We start from the raw sequence: 20,370 nt of genomic DNA, 5'->3' as shown, positions 1-20,370 counted from the left end.
AGAACCTTTTCCTCTTTCACCCGAGGTAAACATTGGTGAACTTTGGTTTCTTTTATTTTGCTTGATATAAAATTCCAATATCATACGCTCTTATAGTTAAGTTGCTTTTACCGAGAGTTCCATATACACCACCACAGCAATTCTAATGCTCCCACCCACTCTCGCATTCACTGTTTGCACCCCAATTCCATTCACCCACCATACTCCCCATTTTTGAAGAAACATTATATCACTTATTGTCCCAATGCATCTACTTCTTCTCTGCTTCATAAACAGGACAAACTACTAAAGCCAAAGAAAACCAAAGCTAAAAAAAAACAAAAAGAAGAAATAATAATAATATCAAGATTAAAAATAAAGAGAAAGAAAGACCACAACAATATTTTAAAAGTCAGAGAAGAAATTTCTGTCTTAGAACAAATGAGAAATATTTAAGTATAGCCCAAATTGGAACAAGAGAAATGTCATCTAATGAAGTATCATATTATACCGTGGTTTGATCACTATAACCACGTTTATCATAATCTCTATCTAATAGTAAAGCTGTTTCACAATCATCGCCCTGGGGTTTAAGGCAATCGCATTGATAAGATCAATAATTTATCCAATGCCATAGATTTTATGGTACTGTTGCTATGAGGAGCATATGTGAATATAGTCCAACTTCAAGCTGCAGTCTAGGATTTGTTGCTTTGTACAAACGTTTTCTAAATTGATTGAGCTCTATTTACATCAGGCATGGGCTCTGGTGCTAGGGGAAGTTTTTCTCTGTTGTACTATGTCACTGTGTTTTCTTCTGTTTTTCGCCATATGAAACCCAGCATAGGGGACCCTGTAGGGACATCAACTGGAATGACAGTTCCTGGAAGCAAAGTGAGAGGTGGAGGTCGGTATAGGGAACCTGATATAAAAGAGGTCAAGAAGAAACAAAATGCTTTGAAATGGATTGTGGTAGTGATTTTACAACACTGCTTGATATGATTGCACGATAAAATGGTGTGATGTGGGGATTAGCTTCCAATAAAATGATTTGGGAAAAAGGGTACCTTGAAAAGTATTGGTGATTGCAATGCCAAACTTAGAGGAAAAAAGTCAAGCATTAATAATTGGAAAATATGCCCTTGATAGAACAGCACCAGAGATCACATGAGAGGATTTTTCAAAATCCACAACTTATTCAATGGAAATACTTCTTCAGTCACACTAAGAGTGACTGTTCTTGTGAACCTCACCAGATAGAACAGACTGGAATCAGATTAACCACAGATCTGTGGAAAAACACCAGGGAGAAAGTCAATATCTTCAGTGAGAACAAGGCCTGGGGCCAACTGCATGAAACACCTGAATTGGTCTACGCAAATTGAAGATAGGAAATGAAAGTTCACGGCACCCAATATAAAACTTGGAGCACGTGCCAAGTGATTTCAAAAGGCATATAAAGACTAGTTTTTATGCACTGGACACCAGGGGCTGAAGACCAGAGACGTCGTAGGATGACATTAAGAACATCATTAAGGACTTTTTGGGCGGCTCCTACTTACTGTGCGCTGCACTTGGTGCCAGAGGAGCGCAGACAACCTGAGCACACTGTAGCCAGCGCTCCCAGTGGAGCCTTCTCCAGGAGACTCCTTGTCCCTCTTCAGCTCAAAGTCTCCAATGTGATCTGATTGGATGAGTCAGGAGCTTGCCTGTGCAGAGCCTGGTGCTGCCTGAGGACCGAGACCCGAGCTGCCATGAACAAGGGTGGGAAAAAGCCTCGTGTTGCAACATCGCTCTGGATGCGAAGCTCCACGATACTGAGTGTCCTGTGCTCATTCTGATGAATCTGCTACAAATGGATTCCTGACCCATGAAAGTGCTGGCCAAGAACATCCGGAGTACCATGGACATTGAAAGTACAAACAAGTCTGTCTTGGCAGAAATAATGTCAGAGTGCTACTGGAGAGACATTTTAAAAGATAGGCCTGGTGAGTTACTTTTGAAAAATCAACCTTTAAAAACACTATGAGGCAAGGAGATTGGGAGAAAATGGCAACCAGATAGAACTCATCCATCCAGAGCTCCTGCTGCCAGACCAGAAAATTGGGAGGGGAGGGTATAGTTTGTGTCTCCACAGGGAAAGAGGGACCATATATAAAGCCAGTGCCAGATGACTGCAGTGTGCCGACAAGGAGTGGGCAGCCAGTGGAGGGGCCTCAGGGCTCAGCACCCATACCAGCTACGTGGACAACTGCCCATCACCCCAGAAGAATTTACTTGAGAGGACAGCATTGAAGCTCCAGCTAGGGGAAAGGGGCATGTCGGATCAGCACAAAAGGGAGCAAAAGAAGGAAGAGGAAGAGAGCATGGAGCACATCCTGGTCCAGTAAGCCTGGAAGACGATGTCCCCGCTCTGAACAGCCAATGAACAGAGTGGACAATATGGCTGATCCCACTAGGAGACACACCATCCCTTGATGGCCCAGGGCCCTAAGAGGGACAACACTGGAGAATCAGGGCCAGGATGGCCCAGACTGACCCTGTGACACCGAGGCAACACACTAAAATGTGCTACACAACAACAGTGGGAGCAGAGCAGGGAGCCCCCCGAGGGACCACAAAGGACAGACTCTGGTGCCAGAGCATGGTACCCCATTGGACCTGACTAAAGGACACAACTAGAGATCAAGAATCAGACCTTGATATATTTACAGGTTATTCTTTCTTTAATTTTTTTCCTTTTAATTAATTTATTCTTCTATGGGTAATTGGTTTCCCTTTTTATTGTCATAGCTGTGTTCTCTCTCATTGCCTATCTTGCAATGACTTGATTTTTGGTGCATATTATTATCTCTACTGATCTATATAGATAAGATGGACTGGACGAATAGTCTGGAGGAAAGAATAACGGGATCAATGGTTCCAGGGGGACATGGGAGAGGGGGAGGAGGGGACAGGGAGGTGGTGCTGACCCACCCAGGGACAGGGGAGCAATAAGTGATCCAAAATCAGTAGCAAGGAGGGTGTGAGTGGCCTGATAGGGAGGCAGCAAGGGCTAGGTAACCGAGAGAAATTACTGAAACCCAAATGAAGACTGAGCATGATAGTGGGACAAGAGGAAAGTAAAAGGAAATAGAGGAAAGAACTAGGTGACCAAGGGTATTTATAGAGGTCCAAAGACTGGAATGTACGTATGTAAATATATTTATATGACTGTGGGGAAACAGATCTATGTGCATATATTTAGAGGTTTAGTATTAAGGGAGCAGATGGATATTGGGCCTCCACTCAAGCACTTACTCAATGCAAGAACACTTTATTGAAATAAATTGGCATTCCATGATGCACACCTTCCCGACACGATTGCTGAAGAAAAATGTGTGCATAAGCAAATGTGGTGAAGAAAGCTGACAGTGCCCGGTTACCAAAAGATATAGCATCTAGAGTCTTAAAGGCTTGAAGATAAACAAGCGGTCATCTAGCTGAGAAGCATCAGAGCCCACATGGAAAAAGCACACCAGCTTGCCTGACCACGAGGTGTAGAAGAGACCAGTTATCAGACATCAAAGAGGTAAAAACCACACCAGTGGGTGCTCACCTTCCTGACACAACCACTGAAGACAAACGTGTGCATAAGCAAATGTGGTGAAGAAAGCTAACGGTGCCTGGCTATTAAAAGACATAGCGTCTAGGTTCTTAAAAGGTCAAAGATAAACAAGTGGCCATATAGCTCAGAAGTAACAAAGCCCACATGGAAGAAACACACCAGCTTGTGTGACCATGAGCTGTCAAAGGGATCAGGTATGAAGAATCAAGGAATATAAAATCATATCATTGAAAAGGCCGGTGAGTGCAGAGTGGAGACTCAAAGTCCAAAGGTAGCCAACAGGACACCCCTTGCTGAGGGGCTGTGGGGAGGAGATGAACCAGACAGGGTGCATGGTAGCAACGATGAAACATATACCTTTCCTCTAGTTCTTAAATACTTCCTCCCGCCTCCACCCCCCGCCCACTATCATGATCCCAATACTACCTTGCAAATCTGACTAGACCAGAGGATGTACATTGGTACAGGTAGCAACCGGAAACACAGGGAATCCAGGACAGACGACTCCTCCACAACCATTGATGAAAGTGGCGGTGCCTGAAGGGTGGCGAGAATGTGGGGTAGAAAGGGGGAATTGATTACCGGAATCTACACATAGCCTCATCCCTGGGGGAGGGAGAGCAGAGAAGAGGGCAGGGGGCGACATCAGACAGTGTAACATATGAGAAAACTATAGTAATATATGAATGATGAAGCGATCAGGAGTTTGGGGGAGTGGGGAGGGATGGGGAAAATGAGCATCAGATATTCAGGGCTCAAGTAGAAGGCAAGTGTTTTGAGCATGATAATGGCAACAAATGTGTATAGTTCTTGACACAATGGATGGATGTATGGATTATGATAAGAATTGTACGAGCCCCCAATAAAATGATTTTTAAAAAGGAAAAAAAATTAAATCATTAAGCACGCTCACTCACACACTGCCCTTGATGCCACTCAAATTCATAAAAACCTGGTATGATAGAGTGAAATGTCTTTTGGGGTTTCCCCAGCAGTGTATTTTTACAGGAGTAGAAAACCTCATCTTTCTGAAACGGAAGTCGTGGTGGTTTCCAACGGCTGACCTCCCAGTCAGCAGCCAAGCACATAACCCACCCTTGCAGCAGATGAAGCAAAAGTTTTGTTTTTATCAGTAAAAGGCGTCTATGCTCGTGTAGCAATCACAAAGAGAAAGAAAGAGAAAACGTAAATGATGTCTGAAGAGACTCAGTGAAACAGAGGATGACCCCCAAGCAGATGGTTCTACAAAGGGGTTGCAATGTTGGGCTCAAACTGTCATGAGAATGGCACAGGACCAGACAGCATTCCTTCTGTTGTTATGGTGTTGAGTCACAACCAACTTCATAGCACATAACAGCAACAGCAACAACAACAAAAACAAACTCTTGAAAATTATAATTCTATGTCTAGCAAAAAATTCTCTCAGCTTTTGTTTTACTGGCGATGTCATCGGTACTCTTTGGATTTGAAATGGTAGTTTTTTTGGCTACAGGGCTCTCTTTCGACAGGGCCTACCACTATCCCCTCCCAACCCATTGAAAAACCTCTCCCAGTGCCCTCAGACCTTCATTGTTCCTGTTGAGAAGTCAGCTGTCAGTCTTATTCGGTTTTATTTGTAATTGATGGGTCATTTTTCTCTTGCTGTTTCCATGTTTTTCTCTGTCTTTGAGTATTAGAAGTAATCGTCCTGTTTTACCTGAGGTGTATTCTCTGGCCAGTTGCCTTGGTTTTCCCACTCTGGAATGTCCATCCTACAAGTTATCTGATAGAAGGATGGTATGAGGCCCATATTCACAGCGTGCTATGCCTTATGAGGAGGGACTGAGTGGAAGAAGGGGAGATTGGACCTCTAAGCCATGTACCAGCAATTTAGCCTCTGAATTGCGTAAATTAAGGGTAAGAAATACTTATCACGTCTTCATTCTGCTGAGATACTGGTCTGAGATCCAAGACTAACCTTTAATTTTGGTCACAGTGGCCTTGAGTGGACCTTCCATTAAGCAGAGCTGTGTGAAGGAATGGAACAGGTTATGGCTTACATGGTCATATGAGGCCTCAGGTGCTCCTTGCCATCAACCATGATTCCATTCTTTTTATCCCCATGGTTTTGTTTTTTTCTCTCAAAACCAAGCCCCCATATTTTATTTTGTGCCTTTTCAATATAAATATATTAGTTTTTTAAAGTAAATTACATCAGAAGGGTGGGCTCATCTGTAAATGCTTTTTCGTATAGCAAAAGAGAAATGTGTCACAATGGGTTCCATTAAAAAGTGTGTGCATGAGAGAACAATCAGGGTTTCTCCTGGAGCAAATGGAATGAAAAGGTATAAACATTTTCCATGAGGTTGTTGTCGTTTATTTGCTCTAAGCAATTTGGAAGAACAAAAGCCTACACATAAGAATATATGTTCTAAAACAAATGGGCAGTGTGGGCACAGGGTACTAACCCAACCATGAGGAGGCTATTGTTTATACCTCCATTGTGAAAGAGGGACCAGACTTGAACCCAGTGCTCCAAGATGTGAATGCAACACGCTGGCACGGAGTAGGCAACCAGTGGAGAAGTCTGAGGGGCCGGCCCTTATGTTAACTATGTGGACACCTATCCCTGTGTCCTACCCCCACCCCGTGAACTATTTATTTCAGAGGACATCTCTATTGAATCTTCAGCTCAGGGAGAGGGACGTGTTTGATCAGAGTCCATGGGAGCAAATGAAGGGAGAGGAAGAGAGAGTAGAGCACAACCTGGCCCATCAGGCCTTGAGGAAGAGATTTCTGCTCCGAGCAGCCAATCCTCACTTCTAAAGAGAATTCTAGCTATTCCTTTCTTCTTCTTTCCTTAAGTCATTTTATTGAGGGCTCATGCAAATCTTATCACAATCCATCCATCCATCCATCCATCCATCCATCCATCCATCCACCCATCCATCCATCCATCCATCCATCCACCCATCCATCCATCCATCCATCCATCCATCCACCCATCCATCCATCCATCCATCCATCCACCCATCCATCCATCCATCCATCCATCCATCCATCCATCCATCCATCCATTGTGTCCAACACATTTGATGCCATCATCATCTCAAAGCTGTTCTTTTCAATGACAGATTTGTTTATTTTGGGCGATCCAAGTTAATCTTGATGTTCGTCACCAGCACAATCCTTCAAATGCATGAACTCTCCTTTGGTCTTCCTTAGCCTTTGCCCAATTTCCACAGGCATATAAGGCAATAGTAAATACCATGCAGCACACCTTTACACTTCTCCTCTTTTGGTATGTACTCTCTAACAACGATGATAAAATCAAACTCACACCTAACACGATAGAACCAACATACCTCCAAGGAAAAGACCAAGGGCCCCATTTACTTCTAATATTTGACATATCAAGAAAATAAAAACATGTAGATGCACTCATATAGAGAAGAAGTCCTCAACAATTACAGTCTTCTTTCTGTCCAAGGTTACATAGTCAGAGCTGGTATTTAGAATTATCTTCTTCCACCACCCTTTTAGTATCCCTTTAGTTCTCTATCATTACCACAGCTTGTTATAATTCTTTGGCTGATGGGGTGATTGAACGCTTCATTGCTGAAGCATATTGGTCATTAGTAGTTGTGTCAGAATTGGGGTTCTGTGGTTTCCCATTTACGGTAATCACGGGGCATGGTCTCATGAAGAGATCACCTAAGACATCTCTTGTCCCCCAGGTGTACTCTGCTTTACCTTCATTATGTAGCATCAAGTCAACTTCCCCTTGGAAATTATAAGGTAAACTGAGGCACAGAGTGAAACCAGAGTCAGATGGAAGGAAAGTACATTCAAGGAGAGCTTTATTGAAGTGAAAGAGCTCACAGAGAGGAAGGTCAGGGAAGTCACACTCATGGTGTAGGGTTTTAAAAAGAAGGTAGGTGTAGGGTGTGGGGCTTTTACAAGAAGGTGCTTAGGGCAGGTAAAGTGTCCAGGCGGCAGGTGTTGCAAGCCATCCCGAGAACAGTTTGTCAACTTCTTGCGGTGCCCTGTGTCCTGGAACGCTAGGTTTCACTTCCTCTGCCCGGTTGTTTCTCCTTGGCTCCATTTGGCTAGGCCAATTTTCAACATTGCCCCTTGACTCCTGCCCTACCAGCTAATCCAATCAGTCCCTTAGTAGTTAGGTCTTTTGTCAATGAGAGCCATTTCTGCCACCAAATCTTACACAGAGTATCACTCATAGCTAACTCTTCACGCCCTCCTTCCTCACAGTGATGGTTAAAAATGTGTCCCCTGGGGAATCCATGTGACTAACTTGATGAATCCATTTGTGGCAGTTACATTAGCTCCTGTCAACTTGAGTGAAGTGGGGGAGCCTAGCCTGTCAGTCATGTCATATGCAATGAGGCCTTTGGGAGGGAATGGCCTTTTCCTCTGGATTTTGGGAATTTCTGCCTTTCTCCCTGGAGGTGGGACACAGACTCTCTACTTCACCTTCCTGTGGACAAGCCAGAGGGAGCTCTGCTGATGGGAGCCAGAGCCCTGGAGATAGTCCCACCACCACAGGAACCACAAGTCTTTCTACCCACCAACGTTGGATCCTTCTGCATTCAGCCTCATTGCATGTGCTGCATGAGCCTGAAGAAAAATCCATGGGCTAATAGCTAACTGATGGCCTAATATGGAACTTTTGGACTTGATTTGGCCTGGGCTCTGATTTTTTTTGGATGCATACTTACTTCTTGAAATAAAGTTCTCTGTTACACACTTGTGAATGCCTCTGGATTTGTTTCTCTAGTCATCCCAGAAGAACACGCCATTCTAACATGCTTTTGTACTTCCATGAGCCTTTGAATATGTCTACACAGTGTGGCAGTATACCCGCCTGGGGAAAGACAAGGCCTTCTACTCCCATGAAGAATTACAGCCCGCCAGCAATTCCACTACTGGGCACATACCCAGAAGAAATACGAAACAGGCACAACCAGACATCTGTGCTCTGGTGTTCATCTCCATCACTGCACAGTTCACATTCGCAAAGAATTGGAAACCACCTAACTTTCCATCAATAGACCACCCGGGTCACAATCTCTAGGATAGACACATGATGGAACTATGCATCGCTTATATACCATGATGAAAAGATGAAGCACCTCATCTCGTGGAAAGAGTTGGAGGATATTATGCTGAGTGAAGTTAGCCAAGCTCAAAGGACAAGTACATGAGCCCACTGAGGCAACTTCAAATACCACAACTGGTCTAGGGAGAAGTGTACACATCATCCTCTTCCCGGGCTGAGGATCAGAGACTCTGGCAAGAGCCAGAACACACCCAATGATGCATATGTCGTCAAAATGCTTTTTTCCCACAAAATGTAAAAATGATACAGATAGTATCTGTGCTAAAAGACATGGCCGCCTCCCACACCCCACCGCTGGTATGTTTGTACAGCCCACTGAGTTTGGCAGTATACTGTTTATGAAGAGCGACAGAAGCTCAAACTCAGACTCAGAAATCGTTGGGAGCAGTTCTCCTGTGTCCCATCGGAATGCTGAGTCTGAATGGAAATGACCCCACAACAAATCTGTCCAAACCAAGCTCACCTCCACTAGTAGTTTTTGCCTCACAATTACTCTATTGGGCAGAGCAGAACTGCTTCTCTGTGCTTGACTGTATGTCTATATGGGACCAACCACTGTCATCTTTCTCCAGCAAAGGAGCTGTTGCTATGCTTCAAGTGCCCATCTTTAGGTTAAGGGTTCAAATCATCACCCTATGTGCCACTAGAAGGCCAATGCAGAGGGTTTGATTTTCAATTTGGGCCCATTGTTTGGGAGAAAATGGCAGAGGAGGGAGGAAGAGGCTAGGAATAAGGTGGGGTAGGGTGGGTGGGTGTGCTGGTGGGCAAGGCTCTGGGGCAAGTTGAGCTGCAGCCAAACAGAATGCCCACCACTGTTGGAGCAGCCTGAGCCAGGTGAGACTGGTGCACAGTGCTTCCTTCTGTCCACAGTGGTGACTGAAGCCATGGATGACACAGGCTGGGTCTGAGCCAAAGAGGTGAGCTGGGATTGGCAAGGGGCAGAGAGGGCAGGGAGCTTCTGTTATCATGCAGCCACATCTTTGTCAAGACTGTGCCTTTGTTATGCACTTGGCCTGACCTGATTTCTAGTCCTGGAATCCTTCCCTACAGTGCTAGGCTGGGGACTGTGATCACACTACACTCTACTGCCTTTTTTCACTCCCCAGTCATTCAAAATGCATAGACCGACATCCCCCCCCCCCACCCCACACACACACACCTCACACCCCACCCACCTGGATGGTTACCTGTTGAGCTGCCAACCACAAGTGCTCAGCAGTTCCTTGCAACCAGCTGCTCCCTGGAGCAGGATACTCACTCAAGATTGACAGCCTCAGAAACCCAAAGCAAGCAGATCCACACTTTCCAATAGGGTCGGTCTCAGTGGACTCCCCTCCTTCACAGTGAGTTTAATGAGGGGTGTGCCAGGGTGGTGTAAATGGTTAAAAACTGAGGTAATAGCTGCAAGGTGGGCTTTTGGAACACACTGGAGAGGGTGCCGATTCTGAGGCCTCTTGCAAGCAAATCTTGGCAGAAAGGTTCAACTCATTACCGTCCCCAAAGCACATGGAGTGCAGAATAGAGTGGAGAGGAGGGTAGTACGGTGTAGTGGAATCGAGTGGAGTGGAATTGTGTGACGTGGTGGAATAGAGTGTAGTGTGGTGTCGAATAGCATGGAGGAATGCAGTGGAGTGGAGCGTAGTGCAGTACAGTGTGATGGAGTTGGGTAGAATAGTGTGGCATGGTGGAATAGTGTATGTAGTGTACTGTAGTGTGGTGTAGTATGGGGGAATGCAGTGGAGAGGAGGGTAGTACGATATACTGGAATTGTGTGGCGTGGTGGAATAGAGTGTAGTGTGGTATAGGATAGCATGGGGGAATGCAGTGGAGAGGAGGTTAGTGCAGCATAGTGGAATGGAATGCAGTAGAATGAACACAACAGAATAGAGTAGAAAAAGGGCCACAGGTTTCTCTTGCAGAGCACATGGTGAGTTTGATCCTTCAACCTTTGGCCAGCAGCCAAGTACTTAATCGTGGCACAACCAGTGTCCATTTCTGGTTGTGTTCTTAGACGTTGTCTGGGTGATTCCAGCCCACAGCAAGTCCAGGTGCACAGAAGGAAACAGTGTCCACCATCCTCACAAAGACACTAGGTGTGAGTTCATGGTTGCAGCCACTGTGTCCATGTGTCTCACTGAGGGCCTCTGTCCCTCCCTTTGGCTGACCCTCTGCTTTATTAAACAGGATGTCCTTCTTCAGTGACTGGTCCATCTGTAGAGGCATATAAAGGACTGCAAGTGAAGTCTCACCACCAGGACTTTAAAAAAAAATAAGTCACTTTCCTGGGGGCTCTTACATCTCTTACAACAGTCTGTACATCAATTGTATCAAGCACATTTGTACATATGTGGCCATCATCATTTTCAAAATATTTTCTTACTGTTAGAACCCTTGGTATCAGCTGCTCTTTTACCCCTCCCTCTCCCACCATCTCACCCTCATGGATCACTGATCAATTTTAAATTATTATTATTATTTTCATACATTACACCACCCACTGTTTCCCATCTCCCTGTTTCTTCCCCCCGAGGAGTGGTCACTCACTGTAGTCGGTTCCTCATTTCTCCCGCTACTCTCCCCACCTTCTTCCTCCCCTCATATTATTCCTACTCCCGTTGCTGTTCCTGATGGGTTTGTCTTTCCTGGATTCCATGTGTTGAGAGCTCTTATTTGTACCAGTGGACATGCTCCTGTCTACCTGGATTTGTACAATAAAACTGTAGTCATGATAGTGGGCGGGGTAGGCAGGGAGGAAGCATGGAAGAACTAGGGGAATGTTGTGTGTTCCATTGACACTGTGCCACACACTGTCTGTCCAATTCTTTCCTTGTGGCCCATCCATGAGGGAATGGCCTATTATCTATAGATAGGTCATGGTTCTCCACTCTGACCGCCATCATTTGCATCGATATGTTTGTTTGAGGTCTTCTGATGCTGATACCTGATCCTATTGACACCTCGTGATTCCTAGGGCTGGTGTGCTACTTCCATGTGGGCTTTGTTGCTTCCGTGCTAAATGGCCGCTTTTTAACTTCAAGCTTTTAAGACTTCATAAGGTATATCTGTTGATAGCCATGCACCATCAGCTTTCTTCTTCCCATTTGCTTATGCACCCATTTTTTCCTTAGGGATATGCTGGGAAGGTGAGCATCACAGAATGCCAGGTTATTAGAGCAAAGTGTTCTTGCACTGAGTACTTGAGTATAGACCCAGCCCGTCTGCTACCTTAATATTTAACATTTAAATATATGTACATAGACCTATATCTTTATCATTCCTTAGTAATGTATTTACATATAAGCATGCCTGTATTTATACCTCTATAGATATCTTTTGCCTCCTAGTTCTTTCCTCTATTTCTTTTTACTTTTCTTCTGTCCCACTATTGTGCTTGACTTTCATTCAACACTCAGTACTTTCTCTCAGCTACATTGCACTCGATTAAAACCCATCAGGCATTCTACGCCCTCCTTGCCATTGATTTTAGGTCTCTTATTGTTCTCTTGTCCCTGGGTGTGTTGGCTCCCACCACCCTTTCTCCTAGCCCCTCATCTCCCAGAGCAGTCAATGCCATTGTTTTCCCCTCCGCGTTGGTTATCCTGCCTATCCTATATGGATAGACATGAGAAAAAGGGCATAAAAGAGAAAGAAGAAAAAAAAAAGCCAACCAGTTTCAGATCTTTCTGCAGATCCTTCTGAATGTTATTCAATCTGATCTGGTGAAGTGCCGTGTCCTGCCCACTGATTCAGAAGTCTATTTTGGGGATTCCTCCAGTACTTCATTGTTGCATATACCTACAGGACCACCAGCAGTGGATGAGAGTTCCTATCTCACCTCATGCCCCCCCCATAACTTGTTGCTTTCTTTTTTTTATAACTTGGGTTATCTTTGGGAGTGTTTGTGGTATCATGGTGTTTCCATTTGCATCAAGAACATTTGCTCATGTTTGTAGGACATTTGGAATTCCACCCTTGTGAAACTTTTTTTCACCTTGTTAGCCAGATCCTCGATGGTTTATTTGCCTTTTTGTGTGTGTTTCGGTATTCATTTTATTTCTTTTTAATTTTTTGGTATTTAAGATTATTTATTTATTTATTTATAAAACATTTTATTAGGGACTCATACAACTCTTATCACAATCCATACGTACATCAATTGTGAAAAGCACATCTATACATTCATTGCCCTCATCATTTTCAAAGCATTTGCTCTCCACTTAAGCCCTTGGCATCAGGTCCTCTTTTTCCCCCCTCCCTCCACACTTCCCTTCCCTCATGAGCCCTTGATAATTTATAAATTATTATTTTGTCATATATTGCCTTGTCCGTCATCCCTCTCAGCCCCTTTTCTGTTGTCCGTCCCCTCAGGGAGGAAGTCACATGTATATCCTTGTAATAGTTTCCTCCTTTCCAACCCACTCTCCCTCTACCCTCACAGTATCGCCACCCACACCCCTGGTCCTGGGGTTATCATCTGCCCTAGATTCCCTGTGCTTCCAGCTCCCATATGTACATCCTCTGCTCTATCTAGACTTGCAAGGTGAAATTCAGATCATGATAGTTGGGAGGGAGGCAGCATTTAGGAACTGGAGGAAAGCTGTATTCTTCATTGATGCTACATAGCACCCTGACTCATCTCCTCCCCTAGACCCCTCTACAAGGGGATCTCCAGTGGCCGACAAATGGGATTTGGGTCTCCACTCTGCACTTCCCCTTTCATCCATCATGCTGAGAATTTTTTTTTATGCTGTCTTATACCTGATCCCTTTGACACCTCGTGATTGCACAGGCTGGTGCGCTTTTTCCATGTGGGCTTTGTTGCCTCTGAGCTAGATAGCCGCTTGTTTACCTTCGGCCTTTAAGACCTCAGACGCTTTTTCTTTTGATAGCCGGGCACCATCAGCTTTCTTTGCCACATTTGCTTATGCACCCGTTTGTCTTCAGCGATCATACCGTGAAGGTGTGCATCCAATGATATAATTTTTGGTTTTTGATGACTGATACCTGATCCCTTCAGAATCACGTGATCACACTGGTGTGTTCTTCCATGTGGGCTTTGTTGCTTCTGAGCTAGATGGCTGCTTGTTTATTTTCAAGCCTTTAAGACCCCAGACGCTATCTCTTTTGATAGCTGGGCACCATCAGCTTTCTTCACCATATTTGCTTGTTCACCCACTTTGGCTTCAGTGGTTGTGTCAGGAGGGTGAGCATCATAGAATGCCAATTTAATAGAAGAAAGTATTCATGCATTGAGGGAGTGCTTGAGTAGAGGCCCAAGGTCCTTCTGCCACCTTAATACTAAACTTATAAATATCGGCACATAGATCTATTTCCCCATCCATATATATATATATATATATATATATATATATATATATATATACACATATGTACATGTCTTTATCTAAACCTCTATGAATGTGCTTTGCCTCCTAGCTCTTTCCATCGGTCAACTTTGGTTTCTTTTATTTTTCAGTCGTTTTCTTAGTATAAAATTCCTATATCATACATTCCTGTACTTTAGTCACATTTAAAAAGAGTTCTCTATATATCACCACAATCAATTCTAATTCTCCCTCCCCCTCTCCCATTCATTGTTTGCTTCCTAATTCCAACCACCCTCCATGCTCCCCATTCATGAAAAACCATTACATCATTTATTGTCTCTCTGCTTCTACTCCTTCTGTGCTTCAGAAACGGAGAAGCTTAAGAAAAGGAATAGAAAACAAAAACCAAATGAAACCAACAGAAGAAAAAATAACAAAGACAAAATTAAGAGTAAGAGAGACCACAACAATATTTTTAAAGTAAGAGAAAACATTTCTGTCATAGAACATATCAGAAATATTTTGACCTAGGCCAAATTCAGGTTGGGACAAGAGGGAAGTCAACAACCAAGTATCATATTCTACTGTGGTTTGATCACCATAATCCCATTCACTATAATGTCTGTCTAATAAAGTAAAGCTGTTCCTTAATCATCACCCTGGGCTATAAGGCAATTGTATTGATAAGATCAATACTTCATTTAATGTCATTGAACTTATGGAACTGTTAATATGAGAAATAGATGCAAATAGAGTGCAACTGCAAGTTGCTTTGTACACATCGGTTTCTTAATTGATTGAACTCTATGTACACTGAGCATGGGGGTTGGTGCTCGGGGCAGTTTGCTTCTGTTGTACTATGTGTCTGTGAGTTTTTTTGTTTTTGTTTTTGTTTTGTATGGGAAATGCAGGAGAGGTGAATTTACAGAGACGACAACTGGAATAAGGGTTCCTGGAAGCACAGTGAGAGAGGTGGAGGTCAGTAAGGGGAACCTGATATTTAGGAGTTCACGAAGAAACAAACTGTTTGGAAATGGATTGTGGTAGTGATTTTACAAAACTGCATGATATGATTGCACGATGAAATGGTGTGGATTAGCTGCTAATATTAATAAAATGATTTGGGGGGGAAAGGATGCATTGAAAATTGCTGGTGATTGCAATGCCAAACTTTAGGAAACACACAAGCATTAATAAATGGAAAATATGACCTTGATGATAGAACACCAGAGGTCACATGAGAGGATTCTGTATAATCCATGACTTATCCACGGGAAATACTCCTTCAATCTCACAAACAGTGACTGCTCATGTGAACCTCACCAGACAGACCAGACTGGAATCAGATTGACTACAGATCTGTGGAATGATACAAAGGAGAAGGTCAATATCTTCAGTGAGAACAAGGCCTGAGGCCAACTGCACAACACACCTGAATTGGCCTATGCAAATTCAAAGTAGGAAATGAAAGAAGGTTCACGGCAACCAGTATACAATTTGGAGCATGTGCCAAATGATTTCGCAAGCCATCTAAAGAATAGTTTTCCTGCATTGAGCAATGTTGGCTGGGGAACAGGCAAGCTGTAGGATGACATTAAGAACATCAGAAAGGAAAAAGGCACATTCACTGATACACTGCCCTTGATTCCATTCAAACTCATAAAAACCCAGTATGACAGAGCACAACTGCCTTTTTGGGTTTCCACAGCAATGTATCTTTACAGGAGTAGAAAACCGCACGTGTTAGTCTGGGTAGACTAGAGAAACAAGTTCACAGACACACTCCAATGTGTATAAGAAAGAGGTTTATATACAAGAGCAATTGAATATTGAGAAAACCTCTCAGCCCAGATCAAGTCCATAAGTCCCTTATTAGCCCATATGTCTGATAGCAATCTATAAAGTCCTCTTCACACTCATGAAACACATGTAATCACGCCGAATTCAGGAAGACCACAGGCCAATGGGTGGAATGTCTTGTGAATCCAGTGGCAGTAGAAGCATCTCAGTGCTAGCAGGGGTCTACACGTGGCTCCTCCAGCTCCCAGGGCATGGGCTGTATCAGTGGAGCGGGACCATGTGTATTGTCAGTAGAGCTTCTCTCAGGAAGTGAGCGAGTCTTAAGCCTCCAGCGAGCTATTTATCTCCATAGCGCCTCAAATAAAATCATCAAGCTACCACCCGATTGACAGGCTAAACTCCTTGACTCTTGATCCTCAAATTTTCAACATATTATGTAACTCCCAGACCTCCTCTTCTAACATGCATCTAATGATGGTTTCCAACAGCTGACCTGGCAGTGAGCAGGCAAGCTCATGACCCACTGTTCTAATAGATGATAGGAAAAGTTTTGTTCTGTCAATAAAAGGTATCTGTGATTTGATAGCAATCACAAAGAGAAAGAAAGAAGAGACTAAAATGATGTCTGAAGGGACTCGGTGGAACAGAGAATGGCCCTCCCGCAGATGAATATATAAGAGGATTCAACGCTGAGCTCAAACTGCCATGAGAATAGCACAGGGCCAGATGGAATTCACTGTTTCTGTGGTGGTGTTATGAGTCAGAACCAACTTCATGGCACATAAGTTGTTTAAAAATTACAATTTTTTTTTCTTTAAAATTCTAATTAAAAAACTATAATTTGGGTTGTTTAGCAAAGACTTCTATTGGGTTCTGCTTTATTGGCAATAGCTTCGTTTTGCCTTCATTTTGGAAAGACAGTTTTTCTGGGTACAGAACCTTCGGTTGACAGGGCCTACCACTATGCCCTCCAAACCCTTTCAATATGCTCTCCAAGTACCTTAAGACCTTCATTGTTTCTTTTGAGAAGTCAGCTGTCAGTCATATTAAGGTTTGTTTATAATTGATGAGTCATTTTTTTCTTGCTGTTTTCCCATTTTTATCATTTTCCTTGTCTTTTGGCATTAGGAGTAATCATTCTGTCTTAAATGGGGTGTAGCCTCTGGCCAGATGGCTTGGTGTTCCCAGCCAGGAACCGCCATCTGATAGAAGGATGGTATGAGGTCCTATATTCTTAGGGTGATATGCATTATGAGGAGGGGCTGAGTGGAAGAAGGGCATATTGGACCTCTAAGCCATATACCTTCTGAATTGCATAACTGAAATGTAAGAAATACTTATGACCTATCTTTTCTGGCTAGATACTAGTCTGAGTTCTACGGCCAAAAACAGTCCTTTAATTTCGGTCACACTTGTCCAGAATGGAACTTTCATTAAGCAGAGCTTGTGTGAAGGAATGGAACAGGTTGGGGTTCAAAGAATCAAATGAGGCCACAGGTTTTCCTTGTCATTAACTACATTAATGTCATTAACTGAATCATAGCATACATGATTCAGTTCGCATTTTTTCCTCCGTGGGTTAAGTATTTAATGATGGATGGTGCCTGGCTATCAATAGATATAGCATCTGGGGTATTAAAGGCTTGAAAGTAAACAAGCGGCCATCTAACCCGGAAGGAATAAAGCCCACATGGAAGAAGCACACCAGCCTGTGTGATCATGAGGTGTGGAAGGGATCAGGTACCAAGGCATCAAAGAACAAAAAAATCATATCATTGTGTGCTCACCTCCCCAATATGATCACTGAAGACAAATGGGTGCATAAGCAAATGTGATGAAGAAAGCTGATGGTGCCTGGCTATCAAAAGATATAGCATCTGGGGTCTTAAAGGCTTGAAGGTAAACAAGTGGCCATCTAGCTCAGAAGCAACAAAGCCAACATGGAAGAAGCACACCAGCCTGTGTGATCACAAATGTGGAAGGGATGAAGTATCATGCATCAAAGAGCAAATAATCATATCATTGTGAATGAGGGGTTGTATAGAATGGGGACCCAAAGCCCATCTGTAGGAAACTGGACATCTCCTTACAGAAGGGTCATGGGGAGGAGAGGAGCCATTCAGGGTGCAGTGCAGCAGCGATGAAACATACAACTCTCTTCTAGTTCTGAAATGCTTCCCTCCACCCCCCTCCCCATCATGATCCCAATTCTACCTTACAAATCTGGCTAGACCAGAGGATGAACACTGGTACAGATAGGAACTGGAAACACAGAGAATGCAGCATGATGATTCCTTCAGCACCAGCGGTGAGAGTGGAGATACTGGGAGGGTTGAGGGAGGGTGGGCTAGAGAGGGGGAACTGATTCTAAGGATCTACATATAACCTCCTCCCTAGGGGATGGACAACAGAAAAATGGGTGAAGGGAGACGTCAGACAGTGGGAGATATGACAAAATATTACTTTATAAATTATCAAGGGTTCATGAGGGAGGGGGAGGGGGAAGGAGGGGTAAAAATGAGGAGCTGATGCCAGGGGCTTATGTGGAAAGCAAATGTTTTGAGAATAATGAGGGTGACGAATGTATGAATGTGCTTTATGCAATTGATGTATGTATGTGTGGGATTATAAAGAGACTTTTCCCCAGCTTTGTCTCCCCTAAAGCCTTGTCAAACATTAGGGGCTTTTTGCCAGCATATGGTGGGAAGCCAGATGCTTAAAGACATCCTCCCTGAAGGCATTCAATTGCCAGACAGGTAAACCCCGCTCCCTGCTGTTCAGAAAATCGGGCTACTTCTCCCTACACACTTGTGACCATTAGCTTGATTCCTGTAGGTGTAGCTTACACCCTCCTGATAATGGTTTCTCTGGAGATCCAGAGAACAGATCAAACTAGCTCAGTGACATCAAAAGCTAGTTTGCCGTCTTGACACGAGGATCTGTCCATAATGTCACATGTATACCCCCAATTCCTCCTCTTCCTGTTGCATGTATATCCCTAGATTGTCCCCCTCTCATTGGTGTAGAACCTATAGTGCAACCCCTTCCTGTGACATATGTGTCTACCTGTAATTAGTGGGCTTGCACTCCCTGAAAAAGATATGTAGGCCTGGGTTTGCAATAAAGTCTCTCTGTTGGCTCCTCCCTTGACCTCTCCTCGGTTCCCCCTCTCCTCTTCCATCCTCACTCACCTGTTCCCTTTCCCCTTGTCCTCCTTCCCCTCCCCCTCTCTCTACGTGGACTACCAAGTGGGGCTGAGGTGACCTTTGCTTCCATGAAATGTATCTGACTCCATTATTTCAATATCCCTGCTGTCTCTCATGCTCTCGATGATTTTAATAATATTTACATATCTCAACCATAAAATTGTGCTTACTGAAACTGTGATTAGTGGAGGGCGGCTGGCACCTCCATTCAACCGCATATATGAATTGTGATGAGCTGTATGAGCCCCCAATAAAAAGAGTTTTTAATCTTTAATGATTAATTTTATGTCATTAAATAATTTCTGGAGACTCTCAATTGTATGTATATATATATATATTCTGTTTTAGAAAGCTAAATTTTGCAAATATTAGCAAAAATAGTCTTGAGGAGGCATCTCACCTTCTCCAGCAACAAAAGGGGAGGAGACTCCAACTTCAAACCTGTTCGAGATTAATTTCCATGAGGCAAGATTAAAACAAGCCTTTGCCTTCTTGCTTTATTCAGACATCAATTTTCTCTTCCGTGGCACCCAGATTCTCTGCTACATTTGATAACACATTACAATGGCCATGCAGACAATCGTTATGATTGAGGTGGGGTGGGATGGTATTAGAGAAGTTAGCAGTTTACAAGTTAGAACCAGAAATCCTTAAGGATACAGTTTCATCATAAACAATCACGGTGGCAGGTCTAGCTCTCTCTGGTGCTAATCTTCCACCAGGAGTTCCTTGTCTTCTGGTGTGTTTGGACCACTGTCCGACCCAGAATGAGGTATCATACAAGAGAAACATAGCAATATGTGTGAGAATGACTTCTAATGGTGTGGGATAAGGGTGCAAGGAACCTAAGGTTGGGTCAATGAGAATAGGACTGACTGAGTCTAATTCGGGGCTGTTTCACGGGGTCCTCTGTAGTTCAAAGTGTGTTTCTTGGAACAGGCTACCGGGGGTTCATGACCCAACTTTGCCCCCTTGTGATCTGTGTGATTTGGGGGACATTAAATCATGGCTCTGTACATAACTCTCCTATAAGATTAAAGGAAAGCATTTTGTGGTGATGAATTGATGATTTGATGGTAGAATTCTCCCTTTCCACAGAGGAGGCCCAGGTCCAATTCCTCCCAATGTCCCTCCTGCACAGGCACCAGCCACTGCTCAGTGGGGCCCTTGTGCTGCCAGGGTGCTCAGCAGGCTTCATTGGCACTCCCTGATTAGCAAGAGACAGCTGGCGATTTGCTTCGGCAGAACAGTCCGTTAAAAACGCTCTGGATCACGAGAGTCTTGTGGCCCGCTGATGGTGCAGCCAGAACAGGCATGGCCCGAAGCAGTTTGTGC

Source organism: Tenrec ecaudatus, chromosome 18 (genome assembly GCF_050624435.1).
Source record: "Tenrec ecaudatus isolate mTenEca1 chromosome 18, mTenEca1.hap1, whole genome shotgun sequence".
Lineage (NCBI taxonomy): Eukaryota > Metazoa > Chordata > Mammalia > Afrosoricida > Tenrecidae > Tenrec > Tenrec ecaudatus.
This window is presented reverse-complemented; position numbering follows the sequence as displayed.